We start from the raw sequence: 6,113 nt of genomic DNA, 5'->3' as shown, positions 1-6,113 counted from the left end.
CCTTGGAAACTTTTCATAAACCAGTTTGAAATGAACTTTGATAAAAACAGTGTAATTAAGAGTTTTGAACAAGTGAAAACCTTTTGGAAAACCATTTGCAGTATCCTACTTGGTCAAACAGTTAACAGTGTGGTAAATCCTTGTGCATGCGGGTTATCAATCACATGTGATTGATATGATAACTGGCATGTTTAACTTGTGTTCCCCCCCTATAAAACATGTAAAAACATTAAAAAGGTTCATTCAGGGGTATGAACTCACCTGGTGTAAGTGGATCCGATGAAGGCGCCAGTTGGGTGCTCGGTGTCAAGTAAAGACTTAGACACACTTAGTGACCTATTAACATATGATAACACATGTTTACATACAATTAGTATATATAATACCAATTAAAAAGTATACGCGTCCTAAAGAGCGGAAAACACTTTGTTAAGTGTTTGGGGTGTCCCAGGTAACAACTAAGGGCTTGGATGGCTTAGGAATGGAGTTTACTCTTCAAGAGTAAACTCTATACATAGAGTTCACGGCCCTGGGACACTCCCCATGAGTTTACGGCCGTAAACTCATGGTGAGGGTGTTCTAGGATGCATAAAGGCCTCATATCAATTGTGGAATTTTGCTAGACTCAAATATCAAATGTGTGAATGGATTTAAAGCACCTATATGGACCAATTTGGAGTTTACGGCCCTAACCAAGGGAGTTTACGGCCGTAAACTCCTACGGACGTATTCCTTGGGTGTTTTAAGTGCTTAAGTGATAGAGAATAAATCCTATGTATTTTTCCAAGTTGAATGAAGGAGTTTGGGCACCATTTGGGCATTAAATGGGAGTTTACGGCCGTGAACTCCTACTCCCCTTGTTTTATTGAAGTTTAAGGCCTTTCCAATGATGGTATTGCTTCAAGGTATTTTTCCAAGGCCATAGGGGGTGTTTGGGGCATTTCTAACACAAGAAAATGAGTTTACTCCCCATGAAGGGGAGTTTACGGCCCAAGAATGTTCTTGGGCAGTAAACTCATGTTTACTCCCCAAAATGCTAGTTCAAGGTGTTCTAAGTCTGATTTCCATAAGCCTACAAGTCATATGTAAGCCTTAGGGACAATTTAGAGGGGTTTTGGGGCTTAAAAACCCCATTAAATGGTGTTCACGGCCCAAGAGTGTTCTTGGGGAATAAACACATGATTTGTCCCTATTTTATGTTTTAAACTCGAATTTGCATGCTAGATAGGTTGTACAACAAGTTAGGATAGTTTGCCTACTCGTTTGGGGCTCGAAACAGACGATTTTTGGCTCGGGAAAAGTTTGCAGACAGAGAGTTTAGAGAGAGAGTAAAAAGATGGAAATGGAGTTTACTCTCCCTTATATAGGGGTTGGAGTTGAAGCTCAGTGGAAATCTACCCAATACTGTCGTTATACCGGGCTTTTGGTCGCACCAAATTTAGTGGTCGTAATAATAAAAACTAACTTTTTCCAATTAAATGGAAATGTGTATTATGTGTTTTTATTTATCTCATTACGACTTTAACGACATAAAACTATAAATATGTAAAACATTTTTTAATTTGGGCGACCTCCAGTTAACGAAACTTTTATAAAATGGGATATTCCGTTAACGGTAAGGGGGTAATGTAACGGAATAACTTTGGGTTGTCACAAAGTAATGAAGACGGACTCTATTCATTAAACTCATGAATGCTTCAAGTGTATTGGTCATATCCGAGGGGTATCACTACGGACTCGAAGTGTCCGCATTGAGTTCAGAAGGTAGTCTTCCGGACATCCTTCCCTCACACGGAAACTGGTGATATTTGGATCTCGGTCCATTTCTGAAAAGTAACTCTTTCCTTGCGTTTGCTCAACCGCTTCCATCTATGCGAGGCAGAGACCACGATTTCTAATGGAAAATCTTGATGGAGTCCTCGATATCTGAGGTACATACGATGCAATCCGTCGACCTCTGGAAGAATAAGACCGGGGCTCTCCAGGGTGAGAAGCCTAGTCTTAGAATTCTATTTATGTGTAGTTCGCTAAGTTGTCCGGACTGTTCTTGTATCTCTGTAGGTGTTTAGACTGAAGGGAAATCTGTTTACAGAAGTCTTACTGGGTTCTAAGTTTGTTCACATGAGGATGCGATTACTCATAGTCTTGGGCAGTTCTCCGTCCTGAAGTTCATTTTAGAATTCATACAGGGTTTCACAATTACAATCTCGTGTATACAAGTCGTATATAATTAAGATTGAAAGGTAGTCTAATAAGTAATTCTTTTTTAAGCTCACATCCCATCGAGGAAAAAGAAGTTAAAGTGGAATCATCAATTCTAAACCTGTAGAACCTTGATTATATATCACTTTTATATATACATTCCTCAGTGATAGCTCAACCGTGTGAGTCCTTGGGTTGAACTTGACGTACTGCACGAGTGGTACTCCGGGGATTTCTTCGGAAAAGAGAAGAACTATGAGGTACTCCACGCATGAGTGCTTCGGTGTTCTGAAATGACGGCTTTGCTGGAAAGGAAATTTCAAAGAAAGAGATATACGTATGAAGCTGGTATGGTGTGGATCAAATTGAATCTAGTTGTATGATAATGTCAGAATCATACAGAAACTTAAAGGCATTAGATTTGAACATAAGACGTTTACAGACAAGACACAACTATGCAACCATGAACAGAGATACAATACATTAGATTTACTACAAGACTATTGCTGCGAATAAGGTATACTACAAAAGACAAGTATACGCAGCACGAGCATCCCTATACAGACAGGATCTCGCAAAAGGTAAGACTCTAGTTGCACTAGTTTTGGATGGGTTATAAGTCTGCTACAACGAAACTCCTAAATTACATTAACGAGGGTCCGACATAGTTTCTCCTGCAGCTGTGATCCTGAGAATCTTCCCATCAGCAACCGAGTTCTTCGCTATCGGGCAATCCTTCTTGAGGTGTCCAATTTCACCGCATTGGTGACATATCTGGACAACACCAACATTGGTGGTGGAAGTGAGGTGTTTAGCCAGTGTTATGTGGACACAAGTGCCTTCCTCATTACTCCACCTTGGAAATTGCTTCCTAAAGCGTTTGGCTTTATCACTACTTTTGTGTGTAGGGTTGGTTCCAATGATAGGGACTTGAGTGATGGGTCGTGACGGTGCCCCACAGCTACGATTATTTTTAGGCAATTGCAACATTGCATCTCATGGAAAGCCCCATGATGATGGAAACTACACTTATGACACTTCGGGTGTTTTCCCTCGTATGGCCTGCTCGGCATGGGGATGGCAGGGTTTTCCACTTGTTGTTGTTGCATGGAAAGTTTTGGGGATTTGTTGCGTTCTTTCTGGGCTTAGCGCTTTCGTTTCTTGTTCTCTGTTTTTCGGCTTTACGAGCCTGTGGTTGTTACCGTTTGATGACTTCCTGGATGGATACTACAATCAGAATCTTCAATCCCATCATCAGTATTGATTATGTTGATAGCACTACAGTGTGTAAGGGCAGTTGTCACGACAGCCATCACGGCAGTTGTAACCGTAGTTTGAAAGGTAGCAGCGTCCATGGGAAAAGCAGAGGTTTCATTGTTCGACTGATTGCTTCCGGATGACAACATGATTCTTTAACACGAAAGGTAAAGATTTTGTGAGCGATTCTGGTTGACCCTAGGTGTACTTTGATTTGTTCAAGTAAAGAGTAAGAGCATGTTCTCGAAAGTTTGACCTACATCCTTATGATGCAATCCTAGTACGGATTGGAGGTATGATCGCGTAGGTTTGACCTACATCCCTATGATGCAGTCCTAGTACGGAATGGAAGTGAGTTTGTAGAATGGTCTCAAGACGTTTGTCGTTCAAGCCGAGGTATTGTTGGTTGGTGAATAACATGATCCAACCACAGAAAGTGACGTGGAAATGTCTCCGGATCTAAATTACTATATTACAATGACTTGACTAAAGCAAATTTCAAATAGTCTCCAATGAAAGTATGATGAGAGTTCTTGAATAAAGAAGCACATGGAAGTTACCCGACTGTCAAAATCTTTGATATTCATGACGTAAAAGTTCGGGAAAATGACCTTGCAAAAGGTATTACATCATATCTAGAGAAGATAGTTCTTGACAGCATACAGACCCTAACCAAAAGTACTTACAGTACAAGATAGTTTCATAGAAAATGTCACATTGGGCATAGACAAAAAAACGATTCCTTTTGATGAGGAAAATAAAGTAAAGCATCTACTAATGGCGACGGTCATCCCTCTGGTGAACTCTCAGTTCAGGCAGTTGACGTTCCACATCAAGTAGGTGTCTTTTGTACACCCTCTGGCATACGCGGAGCTCTATGACTTCGGCTCGTGATTCAGCCAGTGCTTGCAGCACGTTTTCATGGTTTCTCTCTGACCTATCGCGAGCATCTTCTAGACGAATGGTGCAGAGGGTATGCATTCTCGCATCGGCGACAACTTTGGTGATCTGATGTAGGGCTGTCCTGCCTTGAATCTCATTTCAGGTCACTCTGCGGACCAAGATTTGCAAGATTCTGTCTGCTGATCCCCCATTGCTCAGGTCATAAAAGCTTCGGTCACCATTAAATGGCATGGGCTGATCTTGTCCTTGGCTCCATGTTAACAAGCATTCCACCCACTCAGGTGTCGGGCCTTGAAAAGCCTGGCGTGGGTTAGGAATTGGAAAGTGAGCTGCCTGGGGTAGGTTCTCAACCTTGGGTTCGGAGTTAGCATCGTCCGAAAGGTCTTCATCATGGTGATAATTCAAAGGGATAGGATGATAATTCTCTGGTTCTTCTCTAAACCAACCAGCAATGACTTCATTCGGAAGATATTGGTTGCCGTGGGGATGGAGTCCAGCCATTTTATCTACGCTAGAATTGGGGTAAGAAAATAATTATTAGACGAACTATCTAGATAATTATTTAGAAAATCTTCATTAGTTACATCGCTATTTGTGAAGTGCATACCAGTTATATGTAATCGAAATAGTATAGGCCTTCGAACAAGTGACCTTAACTCCAAATTGACACAAAATAGGGGTAAAGTAAAATTTTCACAGATTCTAAGTCTATCACATCCTAATTACATATAGCCTTAGTGTATCCACTTAGCAACTATCAACTTTGTAATGAAGATCCCGTTTTAGTTCTCAAGTATAAAGTACTTATAGTAACACCAAATACTCTTATAGTATTTTAAGTTTAATGTTATGTTCTAATGTTCTCATTGTGGTAGGGTTGGTAAGATTTTAGACTTGTTGCAACCACACAACTACACTTAGGCACATGCTAGTCAACCTTAGATAATATAGTTGATCAGGCTATATCTTCCCAGTTTTGACTATATGTCTCTACATCCACCTGTGTTGCCCAACAATCGTAATTCTTTTGTATTGTCCTAGCGACACTCATTTTAGTATGAATGTAGCACGTAAACTAAATTAAATATTTTACTATTTAAAGTATAAATCTTGGTCAGAGTATTTTTAATCCCTATGTATTTATAGTTTGTATATCTTTTATGGGTTGATATACTTAATTCACTATAAACAATGCTCTGATACCAATCTGTCACACCCCAAATCCAAGAACGGCGGAAACGTTCTGGGGTGGAGGATGTCATGTATAGTATCACAACAATGAAAAGTAGTAAACAAGCAACAACATCATCCATTGCGTTAATAATATAATTTTAATACAAGTGTTCTGTCAAATTATAATAGACACTAAAGTATAAACAAAATCAAAGATGAGTCTTGATCGAGCTCCATCTTCTCTAAACCTTGCATCGGTACCTGTCTATGGTTGACCTGAGGATACAAGTTATTTTGAAAGAGAGTATCAGCTTTAAGGTTGGTGAGATCATAAGTATTTTAGTGTCTAAATTTGTATGTAAGTATTTGTATGTATATGAACCGTAAGTATTGGAAATTTATATGAACTATAAGTATGAAAATGTTTTTAATGATTCTAGGAAGCCCTATGTTTCCTACTAATCGTATCCTTCTACCAAGGAATCTAGTGTCTGTGTGTGTGTCTCTTGTAAGAGTGTGTATTTTCCCAAATCTTACTATCATTAACAAAAAATATAGTTTCTACATTACCGTGCGTC

This window comes from Lactuca sativa, chromosome 8 (assembly GCF_002870075.4).
Source record: "Lactuca sativa cultivar Salinas chromosome 8, Lsat_Salinas_v11, whole genome shotgun sequence".
NCBI lineage: Eukaryota > Viridiplantae > Streptophyta > Magnoliopsida > Asterales > Asteraceae > Lactuca > Lactuca sativa.
The sequence above is the reverse complement of the archived record's forward strand: the minus strand, read 5'-3'. Positions refer to the sequence as shown.